The following is an 18,100-nucleotide window of genomic DNA, read 5'->3' on the forward strand; positions in this document are numbered from 1 at the left end:
GTCAGCAGTTTGCCAAGTAAAGCAAAATCCAGGAAAGCACAGAAAACCCTCCATGAGATCCTCAGCCTATGGCTGGACTTTCTGCTTATCATAGTTCTCACCCCACAAAAACTTCGAAATTTGCCAACATCTGTTTGTTGAGTGCTGCTTCGCCTTGGTGAGGTTAGACATTGGGGTGTGAACACCGAGCTCTTTACCATCCTGACTGGGTGGAGCATCTTGAACAAGGATTGCCGGACCAGTAAGTTTCATACCAGCTCTAGTATTCATCCGGGGCTAGTCAGCTGATTCATTTGAGCCTTGGGATCCCTGACTGAAGACAGAGATAGAAAGACCTGGAGGGGACAGGAAGTGCACAAGGAGACCAACAGAGCCAAAATACCTGGGCCTCTCCGAGACTCCAACCAAGGACCATGCATGGAGAGGACCTTGACCCCTTGCTCAGATGTAGCCCATTGTCTGCTCAGTTTCCAAGTGGATTCCCTAATAAGGGGGACAGGGACTGTCACTGACATGAACTCAGTGGTTGACTCTCTGATCACCTCCTAGGCCACAGAGGAAGGTGATGCAGCCAGTCCTGATGAGACCTGATAGGCTAGGGTCAGATAGAAGGGGAGGAGATCCTCCCCTGTTAGGGGACTAGAGAAGGGGCATAGAGGGAGAAAAGCGGGGAAGGGACTGGGAGGAAACGGAGGGGGCTACAGCCGGGATACAAAGTGAATAAACTGAAATAAATAAATAAATAGGGGAAAAAAACATGATGATCCTCTCTCTGACAGTGCTCTGGATATTCAGGAAGATCACATGACACTACAGAAAGTGAGTACTTATTTTCGTATCCTTTGTGCTCAACTCCTAACCCATGTCTCCGTGTGCCTTCCACCCCTATTTCCTTACTGTAACTCGCTAAGTTCTTCGAACAGATCCTAGCAAGTCTCAGAAGGCCAACGGAGATTCTTTGACACTCAGGGGAAGCCTGTTCAGGTGTCCAGGAAGGCGCCACCATTTCCCAACTGGAACTCACACCACTTTAGGGAGGCTGTGCATGCTTTCTTCAGGTGCTTTCCTCTGACCAGGAGCAGCACAGGCAGTGCTGGAAAAGCAGCCCAGGAAGCCCAGGAAGCCCCATCACCATGTGGGCAGGGAGGCGTGACAGGTTCCCAAACAAGCAAATCTCCAGAGCGGTGTCTCATTCTAACTCTGTGACTGACCTGTGATTTAACCGAGTTACACAACTCCTTCAAGCCTTATGAGACGTGCATTCCCCTTGCTGATTATGCTCAGGACTTTCCTTAAGATCAAAGGACTGAGGTACACCCCCACCCCCACCCTGCTGCCACCCTGGGGGATGAACCCAGGGCCTTGTGAGTCCAAGCAACCACTCTTCCACTCAGCTGAACCCTCAGCCCAACGGGTAAGTGTGTGCTTAATGTGTGCAAGGGGGTGCAGTAAAAAAGCTGCTGCCATGACTACTCCATGATATGGTTAAGGGGCTTATTATAAACGAGAGAGCCTAGAAGAGTCCAGGGCAGGGAAAGAAAAAACATAACCAAGGACATGACCAAGGCTGTGTTTGAGAAAAGGGAGACGAGCCAGAGATAAGGAATAGAAAAGAGCTGGGCTAAAAGCAGCGATTAAAAGCACTAACAGCTCTTCCAAAAGACCCAGGTTCAATTCCCAGCACCCACATGGCAGCTCACAATTGTTTGTAACTCCAGTTCCAGGGGCTATGACACCCTCACACAGACACACGTGCAGGCAAAAACAAAGCAAAATAACAACAAAATACCAATACACGTGAAATAAAAAAAATCACTTAAAAAGAAGAAATGTGGATTTACAGATAGGAAAAAGAAAGAAAAAAAGAAAAGGAAGGGGGGTGGAGATATGGTTCATTGGTGGAGGGCACTGACTGCTCTTCCAAAGGACCAGAGTTCAAATCCCAGCACTCACTCACATGGCAGCTAACTGTCTGTAACTCTGAGATCTGACACCTTTACACAGACATGCATACAGGCAAACACCAAAGGCACATAAAACGAAAACTTGAAAAAAAAAATGCCGAGCATGGTAGCACACACCTTTGATCCCAGCACTCAGGAGGTCAGGAGGCAGAGGCAGGCAGATCGCTGTGAGTTCGAGGCCAACCTGGTCTACAAATCGAGTCCAAGGCAGCCAAGGCTACCCTTAAAAACACAAACCGAAAAGAAACCAGCAAGGGCTGTAGCAGGTGGGGAGGAGGATGAGGGTGGGGGAGTAGCTGGGCGTGCGGGAGGCTTTGGGACTTTGAAATATCTAACAAGCATGCCATGTTCAGCTGATGCCGCTGGGAGGGCTGCTCTTTGCTGAAGGGAAGCAGAGGAGTGGATCCAAGGGAGAGGAGAGGTGGAAAGAGTGGAAGGAGTGGATGGAGGGAGGGCAAACTGTGCTGAGGGTGTATTGTGCGAGAGAGGAAGAAATGCAAAAACAAAGGCAGGTATAGCAAGTACTTGTGAGTAGGGACTGGGGAACCTGGAGGCTGGCATGGGCCTTGATGTGCTGGTGGGCACCACAGCTATACGTTCATTGCAGGCCATATGTCCCTTTGGTAGACAGGAACTGGCTTCACAAGTTCCCGAGGAACCTGGCTTTCTCTAACCAGCAGAAACCCTCCTACAGCCCCGGCTGTGCTCATTTCTGGATAGTTCAGCTGCCTTTCGGAGCTTGGGGAACTGGCCGCCCCTTTGGACCTGCCGCATGGCTGTTGTATCCTTCCGTCTGCAATGGGAAGTACGCTCCTTCCTTCAGTGGCTCCCTTCTGGGGACACGCAGACGTGGATGCTGCCAGGCACATCCTCGCCTGCCTTGATCGTTTCTCCTTCGAGGACGGGCTTGGACCACTCTTGCCTTTGGATTAGGTCCTCTAGTGTCATCCTTACCACTGTCCCACAGCTGTTATTTGGCCCATGGATTGTCATTTGGCCCCAGTCCCTTGGCTCTTAGTATCTCCTTTCTTGGTTATTTATGTTTTTAGTACAAGATGTACATCTGCAGCCAGAGTTTCCGTGAGGGCAGCAAGCACATCAGTGTATACGTCTCTGCGTCCTCAGCTGAAGCCGTCTTGCTTCTCTCAGTTTCTGACTGCCTTGTGCTGCCTGGCATCATACTTTGACCATCTGTTCTAATTTTCTATCTCCTTCTCCTTCTCTGGCGCATTCTGTCTTCCCCTGTGTCTAGCTTGTTCTCTCTCTGCAACCTGTCTCTGTCAGTCTCTCCCAGTAAAACTGCCTCTGAAGTCCATGAACTAAACTCAGCTGCACCGCCCTGCCTCTCAGCTCAGTGACTCGGCCTAACCGCCAGAACAGCACTGACTAGAACTCAGAGATCCTTATGCCTCTGTATCCTGACTGCTGGGATTAAAGGCGTGTCTGCTTTCCAGCCAGATCTCACAGACCTAGAAGGTCTTTGGACGTGATCTCTTGCCAGAGCAGCCATGTTCTGAGTGAGAATTTCCCTCCAGCCCAGTCCACTCTGAGCAGTACATCCCTAGGCAGGTGAGCAAAGGCTGTGTACGAAGGCTAGTCCGAGCTAGCCTGGAAGCAAGCCAAGAAAGTTTTCCTGCTTGAGTAGCTTCCCTCAGCGATGGACCATGATCCGGATGTATAAGCCCGATAAATCATTTCTTCCCCCAGTTGCTTTTTGTCATGGTGTTCATCACAGCAACAGAAAATTAGAACAAAATGTCTCATCAAGGGCAGTTAACAAGGTCCACAGGGTGAAGGCATTTGCCACTGAGCCTTACAAGCTGAGGTCCATCTCCAGGACCTACGCAGTGGAAAGAGAGAACTGACTTCCAAATGGCAGTTGTCTTCTTATCTCTTTGCCCCAAATAAAGTAAGTGTAAAAGTAAAGACAAAGGCTCCATCATAGAAACCACTTGCTTTAGAGCCAAATGATTGGTCAAAGAGCGGGGGGGGGGGGGGGGGGCTAGGGAGGCGAGGGAGTAAGTGGATATCCATTCTGATATGTTCAAAATAATGAAACAGACATGTGGGAGGGAGATTGTGTGTTTCCTAGTAGGCCTGGCTTGAGAGAACTGGAGGCTCTCCTGGCTTAAAGAGCTGGGACTCATGATAGCTGCTGGTTCCTGTGAATTCCAGCCTCCGTGGTTAAGGGCACACACCCAAAACACCACAAAGTCTACATTTTGGCTCTCCCCTTCCCAAACCCTCCTCCCCCTATTTACTCGATTCCCACTTCTCATTCAAAAATATCAAAATAAAAATGCTCCTTCCCCTCCATAAGGTGTGGGGTTCTATTTCAGCTGCATTAACGCTTAGAACAGTACACAGAATGGAGGACGGTTTGAAGCCTCCTTGGTTTTCTCCTCCTTTCTTCTTCATCTCATGGGCAGATGATGCCAACTTGGGAAGGTGAATTATGGAGCTGATATAGTGACTTGTCCAGAAAGTAGAGGTCCCACTGGGGAGGAGATGTGGGCAAAGCTGGCCCACTTCCCTCTGTAAGTTTGTAAAATGGAGTGGAGCACTGAACACTTTTAAAAGCCAAGCCGGCGCGGGGAAACGGAGGCTCTTTGCTGACCTTTCGGAATTGACTGCATCGGGATTCTAGGTCCTACCGGCTCCTCACCAGCTGAGCAAGCATACAGCAAGCTTTCAGTCCATTTCAAAAGATGGAACCGGGGAAAGAACAAGCCAGTTGCGACTGACTTGCTTAGGGCCTCTCCTTGCCCTGCAGGGCAGGTTCCATGCACAGTCCCCGCCCCCCACGCGCAGCACTTTGACGGGGGAAGCACTTCCTCGCCGGCAGTATCTATCTGCTTTACAAAGTGCGCCTACTCACAGGACCCCTTACGAGGACCCCTGGAGTCAGGTGCTGCCGGCTTAATGGGAGTGGACCTCCTTCCGTGCAGGCCGGATACGCCACCCCCCGCGGCCACCCTCGCCCCCGCCGGAGGGGAAACAGGAAGCGTATTCCGCATGTAGGCACTGATTAAAAGCCAACTTTGTACCCTAATCATCCGGCCAGACCTCACCTTCCCACGCCGCTGATAACGCTCTCCCGGCAGCCGGCAGCGTTATCAGGGCTGGCCTCGCCCTCCGGGAGCCCGCTGCGCCGACCCCGGCCGGGCCCCGGGCCAGGCGTGCGGGGGACCGGCGGGAGCGGCGGACAAGAGGTGCTCTGTCACCGCCCTCCCGGCGACTTTGGGAAAATCACTTAACAATCCTGTTCCTCGGGAGGTCCGGTGTGTGTCCTGCGGGGCGCGGCAGCCGCAGGGAAGCAGGCAGCGGGGCCCGAGAGCCGCGTGCGCGCCCGGGAACTTCGGCGGCCGGCGCGGCGCGGGGACCTCGGGCGGGAGCGCGGTGGCGCGCTCCTCCGGGCCGCGGAGCCGCGGGAGTCTCGGCGCCGTCCCGCTCCCGGCCGCGGCAGGCGACTCCGGGACAGCGCCGGCGGCGGGGCAGCCGGGCTCGGGGCGCCGCGGCGGGAACCCTGCGCCCGGGGCTCCCCGCTTCCCGGTAGGTCACCGGCCACGCAGGCCGGCCAGGGGCGCCGGGCGGCCGCGCGACCCCTCCCCGCGCGCCGCTTTCACTTTCCCGGGTGGGGGTAGGCGGGAAAGTTGAGCCCCGCGTGCCCGTCGCTGCGGGGCGAGGGCGGCGCCATCTGGACCTGGCTGGGTCTGGTCTCCTCCGTGGCGGAGTCCCCGGGTCCGCGAGGGGCAGGCGAGCGCCCGGCCGATGCCGCGGCGGAGTCCCGGGACCGCGTGGGAGGGGAGCCGGCCCCGGCTGCGGGACTCACCGGGCGCCCCGCGGGGCGTCCCCGCAGAGTGGCGGGGAGAGCGGCGGAGGTCCTGGCAGGGTCACGCTGCGGGTCGCGTGGCGCAGCCCGTAGCCTCCACGGGGACGAGCGCCCGCGCGCTTGGAGGTCAAGTTTTCGTGCCGCAGAGCGGAGCCCGCCAGAAATCGCACCCCCTGCGAGGCTGGCGGAGTTTCCCCTGAGCGCTGGGAACCTCTGGGGAATCCGGGCCCCAGGGACGGGTCGGCAGAGCCCCCTTCCCGGCGTGGGCGTCACCAGTGTGGGCGGGGGGTGTGGAAGAGAGCGCCGAGTTTCCAGGTAGGGGCTGGAAATCCTGAGTGGTGTTCCTGGTGATGTTACTTCGGGGGCAGGTCCCCCCCCCACCTTTTTATAACCTTTAAAACTTCAGAGCGAGGGAAGATGAAGGGAGCTGGAATCATATTGAGTCTCCCGTGTGGTTTGAGAGGCGTAGATTGCCTTTAAAAAAAGAAAGCTTATACGCTTAAGACCCTTGTTATTTATTACGCTATGTACAGGTCTAAGTCTAGAAACTAATGGTCTGTTTTGGCAGCCTTCGTTAATAGCGAGTGCCTGGAGGAAGTTCGGCCTTTAAGAGTGAGTTGTTGCGGAGAACTGTCTGTATTGCGCTCAGTCTGTGATCCCGGTCTGTGAGGAATGCTGGGTTTGGATGTTTCTGGATTACCTTTTACAGGTCTTACAAGAGAAATGACCAGAGGTGAGTGGCCCTGGGAAGACTGGAATCAGAGCTCCCCTGGGAAAGTTGGGTACACTCTTCTCTTTGAGAGGCAAGGCTTAGAGTCATTGGCTAAGCACTGCACATGCGCTGTGCAGAGGTGGGCAGGGTACGGGGTAAGTTCCCTCTACCTAGGCAGGCTGGAAATACTTGCCGAATAAACTCCGGGCAGAAGGGGCTGTGGAGACTGCATGTGTCGCTGCCCTTTCTGCCCTGACCTGAGGAGGCAGCAGTGATGGGCATGGCCTGGTTCCCTGAGGCTTATCGTTAGCATTCAGCTAAGCCTCAGAGGTTGTCTTAGTCTTGTGTGGTGTGAACACCACCTTGAGACAATAAAATTGAGCAATGAGGGGTCAAAAAGTCAGTTGTGATTACGGTGAGCTGGACCCGCGCTGTGGGACACAGAGGGCTGTAGCTCACCTTGTTGAGGTGCAGACCCCTTGCTGGAAAATACAAGGTGGCCTAAAGGTGAGTAGGGGCTGTTTAAAACTGAGGGATATGGGAAGTAAAGCCATCAGTGGTTAAGAGCAGAGGAGAACAGGAGCTAGGGTAGTCCTACAGAGCCTGAGGGGACAGTGGAGACCGGTGCTACTGAGGAATGGTAGGAGGGGCCAGTGACATTGTGAGGGTGGATCTCCAAAGCAGCTTCACACCTGTGAGTATCTAAAAACAAAACTAGCCAGGTGCCTGTGCGCATGGCTTTCAGGCCCAGCCCCTTGGGAGGCTGAGGGTGGAGAATCTCGATGGAGCCCAAACAAGCATTCACCCTGGCTGCTGCATGAAGCATGGCCTAGAGTGTGCAGGGCTGGGTCCAGGCAGTGATGATTTGGTGGGAGGCCTGGATGCCGGCTTGGCAGCCATGGAGATCATTTTGGGTGGAAGGTTCCCTAAGAACTAGGGAGCACTGGAACAGCAGCTCCAGGAAGCAGGGCAAGTTTGGTTCTGTTGAGTCAGAGTCTGTCTTGAGGCTCCCAAGAAGTGTGTCCCCTGTGGCCAATTGAGCAGTTTGACCACTTTTCCCAAGCTGGCCCCACCTGCTGTAGGGATGAGGTGTGAAGAGGAGGAACCGGAGATTAGGAGGTGGGAAAGTGGACCCAGAGGCAGAAGGGCAGGAGCGGTGGTGGCCAGGTCTGTTAGCTGTTAGGGTGAGAGGGAAGCCAGAGAAATGGCTTGTCACAGCTATTTAAACGTGAATGACACGGAGCCAGTGGAAGAAGACATCCGGAAAGGTGGGAATTCCCCCACTGGATTATCAAGTTAAAGAAGTTTGTTGCTGATGGTGATAGTACTTTGATACCAAACTCACATAAACAGTCAGTCTTACAGATACAGTATTTTGAAGCGAGTATGACTGCAGTTTGATTTTTTACTTTGTAGATAACACAAGTTTAATGATGCCAGGAATACAGAGGGTGATCAAAGTATCACAGCTGAACTTTGATAAGGGACAAGGCCCCTGAAGTGAGGCTATGACAGCTTGTTTCTTGGCTCTGTAACTTCCATGCTTGCATCTCAGCTCGTGTTTCCTGGCCTTTGTGACTTGTCTTGGTCTCTGAAATGACCCCTGATGGACTGTTTGCAAGGATTTTATGTTTCCAGCACATAAGTATAGTTTGTGCTGTGTGTGTGTATTTGTGTCTGTGTGTGGTGCATGTAGCACACACTCAGTAAGCTCAATGCTGCTGATTTGAATATGATGACAAAATCATTTCTGTGATGCCATATTTTGAGGTGGCAGAGGCCATAGAACCAAGCAGCAACAAGTTAAAGCCTGCATCCCTTGGACTTCCAAGCAAGGGCTGCTTCCCCAGCATGTCAACTGCTGAATGTGGCTGGACACCAACGGAAAAAAAAGAGACTCCAAGCCAGACATGCTACACTTATGTGTAATTCCAAGGCTCAGGACACCGAGACAGGAGGATTCATGACAGCTTGGGCTATGTAGTTCCAGAGTACTCTAGAATACTTGAAGGAAGGAAGGGGATACAGGATCCATTGCTTGCCAGAGTGTGGCAAGGCAAAATAGATAGCATCAGTCTGAGCAGGGCCTACACGCTTAGCCCAGGCTATTTAGTCTGGTATTAATTTGCATTGCTTTGCATGTCATTTGATATGCATTCCCGTATGCTGGTAATTTTCCTAGCAAGGTCTAAAATCTGAAACTTCAAGGATAAGAAGAAAAACAAGATCAACCAGGAATTAAATGCAGCTGTGATATCCTAACAGACAGGAACCGTTGGCTCAGTGTGGATTTCAGGGGGACAGTATTAGGTCTGCATTTACTATTTCAGAAATTGAGGAAGCCAGACACCATTTAGAAAAAGCAGGGTTCTCCTTAATATGTTACGAAGCCTGTCCTACTGACCACGATATGAGAAAACATTGGAAAAGTGGAGAAGACCAGAGGGAAACTGGATTATATAAAATGCAGAAAGCGCAACAGAAGCAGACCTGCTCTAAGAACTGAACAGGCAAATCCTAAAGTGGCCAGAACAGAAAGGCTGGCCCTCTGCTAAGCAGTCTGAATTTTTAGAAAGTAGATAATCTTAGATACAAATGTGTGAGAATTTTGCTGGGTCTGGTGGCTCATGCCTTTAATCCCAGCATTCAGGAGGCAGAGGCAGGTAGATCTCTGGGTTTGAGACCAGCCTGGTCTACAGGGTGATTTCCAGGACAGTCAGTGCTACACAGAGAAACCTTGTCTCAAAAAAAAGTAGGAGGTCCTAAAAACAATGTTCCTCCAAATTTGGATTTACTGGGAAATAGGCCATTATGTTTCCCAGTAAAGGGATACAGGATGTCAAAAATCAGACACCTGTGTGGTGCATGTTTGCAATCATAGCATATAGGAGTTGGAAGCAGGACCAGATCAAGCTGTATAGTCAGTTCAAGGCCAGCCTGAGCTATAAGAAACTCTTGTGTAAATTAATTCATTAGCTAGATAATTAATTAAAGTGACAAAGCAAATAAACAGCCAAAGAAACAAATGATGCTTTTCTTTGGTTCAGTGTTCATGTGCATCCCTGGGCCGCCGGCTTCTGTGTCACCTGGGAACATAGGAGCACTGCGCTGCCTCTGAGACTGCACGGGTGTGTGAGAAGATCTGGGGTGAAGGGGCCAGCCACCAGCTCTCATGTGTTCTCTAGATCCTCAGAGTAGCTTTTGTTCCTCTTGACTGACTTGCTCATTGTCCCCTCGCCTTCCAGTTTCCCTCCTGAGGGTTACCATCTTCAGGACAGAGCAGAGCAGGGTGAGCTGTCCCTTCCTGGGGGCTGGGTCTAACCTCGTGATGGACGCTTGCTCACACAGCTTAGGCCTCCGGCCTTCAGCAGCCCTGTGGTCCTCAGCCATCCAGTGGTGGTTTCTGTGCTGCTACCTTTTTCTTTTTTCTCTTTGGTGACCTCCTTCTGCACAGTGACTCATGCCAAATGCCGTCAGCGAAAACGCAGAACTGTCCTCCACAGATGCCCCTGCAGTGAGCACTGGTGCATGGTGGGAGTGCCGAGGATGTGTGGGGCCCATGCATCACTCTCATCATTCCAGATTCCAGGGTGACAAAACTGCCTGGCCAGTTGGGTCACTGAGGTCCAGGCCAATGAATTAGTGACATGTGAGTTTCTTTGTTAATGGCCTCTCTCACAGCTAATGAGGCACAAAACTGAGGCCTCTTTTGTAGTCTGTGGAGGCTGCCTGAGAAGAACGGGTATGGCTGGTCCTGGCAGCCGTCCTTTTTTGAGTCTCTGCTCTTCTGAAAGCCCTCCTTTTGCATCAGCTCTGCTTATGTAACCCTGGCCCGGGACATGGCCCCTGGTCACGGTGGGACCGGTGAGAGTGACCTGCTTCTCTCGATAGTGTTTGTATCATAGCTTGGGGCCTGTGGGGGAGGGGTGGGTGTAGGTGGCATAACAGTGAATTCAGGAAGTAAAACTTGGGATTTAGAATTCCTCTCTGCTTCGTGCAAGTTTTCTGCTGGAGTCTCGATTGAGCCAGGTGTCTCGGATGATCTAGGTTTTTAAGTATAAAATTATGGGCCTATGTGGTTCTTAAAGGAGTACAATTGGATGAGATAGATCTACTTCAAAGGTTTCCTAAATTTGCTGGACATGGTGGCACACACCTTTAATCCCAGCACTTGATAGGCATAGGCAGGAGTTCCTCTCAGTTCAAGGCCAGCCTGGTCTACACAGTGAGTTCCTGGGCAGCCAGGACCCTTTCTCAAAGACGACAGTAAAGTTTCAAAAGGCAAAAAGCAGAACAACTGTGTAACAGGAATACCTTTAGCCAGGCCTCTAGAGTGTGGAAGTGCAGTCCTTACCCCTCCTGGTCTCCCCTTGCTTGCATCAAAATCCATAGTCCCAACGCTAAGCTTTTTTCCCCTTCCGAGATGCTAGCACCATCCCTCCACTTTGGTTTTTGTTTTGTTTTGTTTTGTTTGTTTGGTGCTTGGGTGCTTGGGGTGGAATTACAGTCGTGTGAGTGCCAGGCACATGCTCTGCCACTAATCTACTGCCCACAGCCTCCGTTAAACAGATGGGCTGGACTTCCTCACTGAGATGAGTGAAAAACAAAAGAGAGAGGTACCTGGAGTCTTCTACAATTTGAAGTAAATCTCCCCTGTGCAAGGCTTGTGTTTGCCACCTTTATCCTTGCAGAGTGATTTGTAGGGCCTAAAGACTGAATCTATCTAAAGATGATCAGAAAAGTGCACGCAATGTGAGTCTCATGTGACAGACGTTCTTGTGAGAAATTTTAAAGGTTAGGGATGCACTAGACAGAAAACTGGCAAACTGCTGCAAACTATGAAAACAGGACAAAGGCAAAGGCCTTGGGCCCAGGTGGTGGGTGGAGTAGAAAAATGACCAGGAAGAAAAGATGAACACAGCAAGCTTTGGGAGGTTTCCATGATAAGCAGATCACTTGCTCATTTTCTGTGAGAACTTTGTCTTCTAATTTAAAGAGAGAGTGTGTGTGTAGTTTTATTTTATGTTATGAGTGCCTACATGTCTGTATATGTACCACATGCATGCCCGATGCCTAGAGGCCAGAAGAGGGTCTGAATCCCAGGAACTGTAGTTACAGATAGTTACATACCACCATAAGTCCTGCAGGAGCAGCTAGGGCTCTCAACCACTGAACCATCTCTTCAGCCCAGTCTCCTGCTTTGAAGAAAGTGAAGGAGCTGGGCGGTGGTGGCTCACTCCTGTAATCCCAGCACCCGGGAGGCAGAGACAGGTAGAACTCTGTGAGTTCGAGTCCAGCCTGGTCTACAGATTGAGTTCCAGGACAGCCAGGGCTACACAGAAATCCTGTCTCAACAAACAAACAAACAAACAAACAGGGAGCGCGAAGGCTAGAGTGTCTTTGCCCCTCTGATTGTCAAGAGCATTAGGCCAAAAAAGAGTGACATGTTTGACGGTGGCATAGTGTATCCTGAGTGTGAATACTCGACGCTTCTCTTCTTTTTTTACTTGCCATTTTCTCTGCTATCCAGGTTTTATTTTATTTTTTCTTCTCATCTAGTTAAAGAGAAACTAAATGTGGTTGTCCTTTAGACCAAGATCTCCTCATTGTGCTTAGGCTTGGTCCTGATATCAGCCTATCTAGTTATGGGTTATGCTGTGTGGGAACTGTGGTGACAGGCCAGTACTGTGTGGGTGGTAAAAGAATTCAAGACAAAACCAAACAAAAGGACAGGAATAGAGTTTACTAGATACCCTCTGGTAGAGTGCAGAGAGGCTGTCTGCACAGGGGCATTGTGAGGGGCTGCAGCTGTAGCGGTGGTCTCCTCAGGCAGTGTGTCAGGGTTCCTGTGCCCCAGCTACAGGGCTTACCAGGTGCTGAGGAATACGTTTTCCAGTGTGGGTTATCTCTCCATGGGATTGGCTGACTGTGCAATGCAGCATGAGTCACTAAGGGTCAAACTCCTGATGGGCTGAGCTGCTCTTAAAGCCTGCAATTCTCTGCCTTGTGTTGTAACACTCTAAAAGGGACTGCAAATGACTCTTCCTGGTCCCATGCAGAGGCAGCAGGGGTCTTGCTCTGAGCCCCAGCCTGTTTGGAGAAAGCAGCCTTGTTCTGTGGTTAGAAGAGTTTGGTATAGCCTTCCACCCCAGAATTATAACAACAGCATAGATCTGTCTCCAGGGGTCAGCAAGCCTTTCCTTTTTCCTGGTGGTCTGCAAGAGGGGGAGGACTGGAGAGTGAGCAGCAGGTGGCAGGGGGGAAGTAGCCCTTGCAGCCTGTAGAGAACACAGGTCTTCCCTTCCCTCCACTGGCCTGCCCGCACATCTGAAAGACCAGGCCACCTTGGCAGGCCCGGCTCTGCACAGCCACCGTTCCCCTAGGGCCCTTCTGCCTTCCCAACCATCATCCCTCAGCTGCCAGATTCAGAGACTTGCAGCAGAAGGGTCAGGAGGAAGACATGGGGTGACACATGGACATGAGTTAGGCCGCAAAGACTGGACAGAACATGAGTTATGTGGCTGGGATGATAAGGAGTTTGCACAGCTGAAGGAAGGAATGTGACATGGGACAAGAGAGCCAACAAAGGATCATAAGAAAGTCAACACCATAGCAAGAAAAGAGCAGAGACATCTCCAAATGCTAGCCACCAGCTTGTCTAAAGACATCCTCTCTGTACACACGGTGGTGGGGATTAGTCCTGGTCAGCTGCTGGTCTGAACGGGTGAAAGTGGACACAGGTGTGTCTGTGGGTGTATCTCAAGAGAAGACTGGCCCGTGAGGCAGTGATGCACCACCTTTCCCTTGAGCCTCTCAGAGAAAAGGTCCCAGTTAAAAGCAGCCCTCTGTCTGATCTTCTCTTCTTTAAACAAGTGCAGCTTTTGCTGCTGCAGCTGCTGTTACTGGGCTTTCTAGTATGAACACAATGCCAGCAACTCTCCAGGAAACGCCCAGCCTCGGTGCCACAGCGATACTGCTGAGATGCCCAACTTCCTGGCCTGAGAAGTTCCCAGGCCAGTAACCATCATTAACTACACCACCCCATTGTGTATGCCAGTCTTAGATCCCTTTTATTGTGCCTGAGTGAGTGAGTGAGTGTGTGTGTGTGTGTGTGCGCGCGCGCGCGCGCGCGCTCTCTGTTCCTCTAGAGGACCCTGCCTGTTAGTCAACAGGGCCTCACTTCTGTTTCCCTGAGGCAGCCCAGTGTTCAGGTGTGTTTACAGAGCGCCTCCAACCACGTGGCAAGTGTTTCTTGGATGGATGGTCAGTGACATTTCTTACTTCTTGGAAGGCTAGAGTAGCCATTCATAGTTGGTTGCTGACAGGAGAGGGAAGGTCAGTTTTCTTTAAGAGTGTGTAATGTAATTCTACCCCACTGCAGTGGAAAAACCACAGATCCAAGAATATATGGGCATAGGAGACTTGATGGGTTAAAAAAAAAAAAAAAGACAGTGTTGGACAAGGTAAATGAAGGTTGATCTGGGAGGGGGCGGGGTGAATTAATCAAAACACATGGCACAAAATTCTGAAAGAAAGCCAGGCGCGCACACCTATAATCCTAGCACTTGGGGAGGCAGAGGCAGGCAGATCTCTGTGAGTTTGAGGCCAGCCTGGTCTACAGAGTGAGTCCAGGACAGCCAAGGCTACACAGAGAAACTGTGTCGAAAAGAAAAAAATCACGAAAGAGTTGATTAAAACTTCCCTTAAAATAAACACGGAAGAAGGTGTGCCTTCTAAAGAAGTGAGGCAGAAGCTCAAGTTACTTATGCACCCCGTTCACAGCAGCATAAGAGCGCACCCACATACTTACTGACAGGGTAACGAGGGAGCAGGATGAGCCGTATCCTGCAGGGGACATTGGTCAGCCTTCAGAAGGAAAGACGTTTTGGTACATGTTACAGCATGGATGAATCTTGAAAATGTTACAGTCGCCCAAACACGGGAAAACTGTGTGACTCCATTGAGTGGGTTCTTGAGTGGTCAAAATCATAGAAACAATGGAATGGCATTTGCCAGGCAGCGGGCATCAGAGCAACCTGGGAGCTAGGATTCCATAGGCCCAGAGTCCATTTCAGGGGGTGGACAGTGCTGATCGCTGCACTCTGACATGAGAGTCTAATGCTCCAGAGCCATACTCTCAGAGGTGGCCAAAGCGGCCCTGGCATGCCCAGTACATGTACGCATGGAGGCAGCATACTCAACCCCACTGATACAGGCAGTTAATACATGTAAACTGATATTTCAAAATGGTTACAGTGATAATTATTTTTATTCCCCACATTTTACCACCATAATTTGAAAAAGAATATCTTTAAAAAATTACTATATTTAATGTAGTGTATGTAATGTGTGTGTGTGTGTGTGTGTGTGTGTGTGTGTGTGTTTGCACACATGTACTATGGAACACTTACGGCCAGAAGACTCCTCTCCTTCCACCATGTGGGTTCTGGGGTCAACTGGAGCCCAACTGAGGTCATTGGGCTCCATGGCAAGGCCCTTTGCCAGATGTTCTAGCTCCATGGCAAAGCCCTTTGCCAGATGTTCTAGCCAGCTCCAGGGAAAAGAATATCCTTATAACCCTCAGTTAGCTTATAAATACAGAGTAATAGATGTCTCAGAGTAAAAGAAGGCATTACTATATGAATTATTGAGAGAAAAGGTGATGGTAGTAGGCTTGTGACCAAGCCACCAAAACGGCTACAGCACAGGGCAGGGATTTTTACAGTTTTAGTCCTGGCTGCTTTGCCTTTCCCATGATCCTATGGTTCCTTCTTTTTAAAAAAATACATTTTCAAGGTTTTAGACTTTCAGTTAGTTGTAAATACAGTTGTGGGGCCCCATCTGATGGCTTGGACCACAAAACAAACAAACAAACAAAATCTTTGCTGTGGCTTGAGCCCCAGCTGCTGGACCCATGGCAGTTGCCTCTCAGTGACAGGTTCTGGGTGGAATGGGCAGGGTGCTTTGAGCAGGACTCCCTGTCCTGGCTTGCAGGGCAGTGTCTGGTTACTGCTTTAAATGCCTTTGAGTCTGAGCATCATACAGTTTTCCTGGCATGGCACACCCAGGGCATTGATTGAACTAACAGCCTCACCGCCGTGAGCGTCAGAGCTCTTATTGTTCTCCCCTAGTCGAGGAGGTAGAGGCCACCTAGTCATGACCTTGGTGATAGACTCTATCATCTCCTTGGTGATAGACTCAGGACTCAAATCAGAACCATTGGTTTCCAGTTACAGACTTGTAGGATGTGCCTGAAGGTCAGATGGAGGGGGTGAGTGCGTGCCAAGGAGGGAGATTGGTCCAGGAGGAAGGGGTGAGGGGCACACTCATGCTTTGAGTGGCAGTTTTCTTGAGTCACGTGGTTCTGACATCTTTTTATTGAAAACCTGCTCTAAAGACCTGTGTGATAAGAACCTCCCAAGAAGGGAGCCCCCTACAGGGTGATGTCAGCCTGTTGCCTGTGAGCAGGCTTGCTGAGGGGTGCGCTGAGGGGTGTTGAAGAGCAGCCTAGTCAGCCAGCTGCAGCTCTTGCCAGCACTGGAGTTAATTTGGTAAATCTTGCAGCCTGCCTTCCTTCAGATGTTTACCTAAAGCCTCCATCTGCCTCCAAATTTAGACGGATGAGAAGTTCAGCATATTTGAGACATATTTTTGCACTTGACTATATACAGGATTGCACTGTTGAGCAAGTACTCACTGCAACCTGATTTAAATTTAATTTGAGAGAACATCATTCATTACCCTTTTCCCGTGTTCATCTTTCAAAGTGCAAGTTGCCTAAATATGTAGGGCTTGCTTTTCTCGTCCAGCAAAGCTCATGGGGGTGTTTGCTGCTGTCAGCTGGTCCCTTCGTCTACAGCATCTTTTTCAAAATGGCTCTTGCCTCATGTTATAGTCCCAGGCTGAAAAGTAGAAGAGAGAAAAGGAGAGAAGTCCGGCTTTCTTCCTGCTAAGAGCCATCCCCCACCCCTTCACATCTCTCTTCATTACTGGTTGTTCCACATGATGGGTAGAAAGAAAGTTTTCATAGTTGCCCATTTCTGTCACCAGCAATAGAGGGACTCTCTGAGAGAAGAAAGGGAGGATGAGCGCTGAAGGCAACTGGCGGCCTGGTAGTGTCCTCTCGATGGCTCTGTTTGTAAATTTTATCACATCTCTGGCACTAGACCACATCTCTGTCCGTGAGAAAATCTGGTCTGAACAGGATGTGTGTGTGTGTTTTGAGAATTTCACCGCATAGCCCAGACTGGCCTCTCACTCACAGTCTTCCTGCCTCAGACTCCTGAGTGCTAGGATTACAGATGTGGGCCACTGCGCCTAAACATGACTTGATTAGTACAGAAGCCAATGTTGACTGGTGTCTGTTGAACTCCCACTGTTTTGCTTGAAACTGGAAAACCAATGAGCAAGGCTTCTAACTTGAAACACTTGAACCAGAGTGTATCTGATCCATTCCTCAGCAGCAAGACTTGGGCCTCTGCCATTTCTGACAAAGATCTCCTGATTCACATCTGTTTGTTCCCAGGCTCTCTCCACCATCGGTTATTCAAGGCTATAAATGCACATGTGGAAATCCATTGCTCACACATCTTGAGCAGCTACAGAGTTTTCCAGGAGTTGATTTGGGGAGAATAAAATATGGATTGACTATCTGATACCAAAATACACGCTTCCAGAGATCTAGGGGGACAGAAATGTTCACATCTGCACACACTGAGTAAGGAAAGGTCTTTTCTTTCTAACACAATGAACTTCATTAAAAAAAAAAAAAAAGACATGAGCTGGGGTCGGTGGCTCGGTAGGCAAGAGCAGGTACTACATAAGCAGGAAGACCTGAGGACCTGAGTTTAAATCGCCAATACTCATGTGAAAACCAGACAAGCCAGGCATGACTGTATGTGCCTGTAACCAGCATTGGGAGGCAGAGATAGTTGGATCCCAAGTTCTCAATGGCCAGTCAGACTAGGTGAAATAACAGTCTGGCTTCTAGTTCAGTGAGAGATCCTGCATCAAGTCAGCAAAATGGAGAGCCCTGGAGGAAAGGACCTACTCTGGGCACGCACACACTAGGATGCACACACATACAACAAATGTTTTCCCACTTTATAGAAAAAAAGAATCTAAAATATTCTTGACCCACATTTTAAGGTTAGAACATGGATCTTTAAACAAAGGTTGGTTTTCATTGTACCTAAGCAAAAGGAGATGGACAGAAGGTCTAAGGCATTGGTCAGCTTCTCTTTTGCAGTCCTTTGTGCTCAGACAGGCAGGCAAGGCATGTGGGCTTCCATCCCACTAACACTGGAGGACACAGGTGTTTGGGGAATCTGTCCTCTAAATTTTCTTCTGATAAAAACTCAATGTTTTATTCCATGATAAGGGTCACAGAATGTTATGGACTGGGAATTTTATTGGCTCCATGGTCTCTGGCACTTAAGCCTCACACTGGAGCTTCTTTGGCAGCTGGATATTTACCTGGAGACAAGAGAAAACTAAGAATCAGGTCGACTGCCTAGATTGCTGTAAGGACAGAACAGCAGCTGACTTCTGTGCTTTTTCTGTTACGTTGCTATGAACCAGGTCTCCTGCAAC

General features: G+C 50.3%; 1 protein-coding gene across 5 annotated transcripts in view; it reads left to right on the plus strand.

The window, feature by feature from the left end:
* The first annotated feature begins 5,373 nt into the window (after positions 1-5,373).
* Positions 5,374-18,100, plus strand: part of Gcnt4 (glucosaminyl (N-acetyl) transferase 4) — a 46,101-nt gene continuing 33,374 nt past the window's right edge. The window contains exons 1-2 of one of the 5 annotated variants that reach the window (XM_021661403.2): positions 5,401-5,516; positions 6,365-6,529. The gene's annotated coding sequence lies outside the window, so the exon portion shown is untranslated. Of the gene's footprint in view, positions 5,517-6,140; positions 6,530-16,531; positions 17,226-18,100 lie in introns of those variants that run through there. The other 4 variants (XR_009592385.1, XM_021661404.2, XR_009592384.1 and 1 more) reach the window with 4 other exon arrangements.

This window comes from Meriones unguiculatus, chromosome 6, assembly GCF_030254825.1.
Source record: "Meriones unguiculatus strain TT.TT164.6M chromosome 6, Bangor_MerUng_6.1, whole genome shotgun sequence".
Lineage (NCBI taxonomy): Eukaryota > Metazoa > Chordata > Mammalia > Rodentia > Muridae > Meriones > Meriones unguiculatus.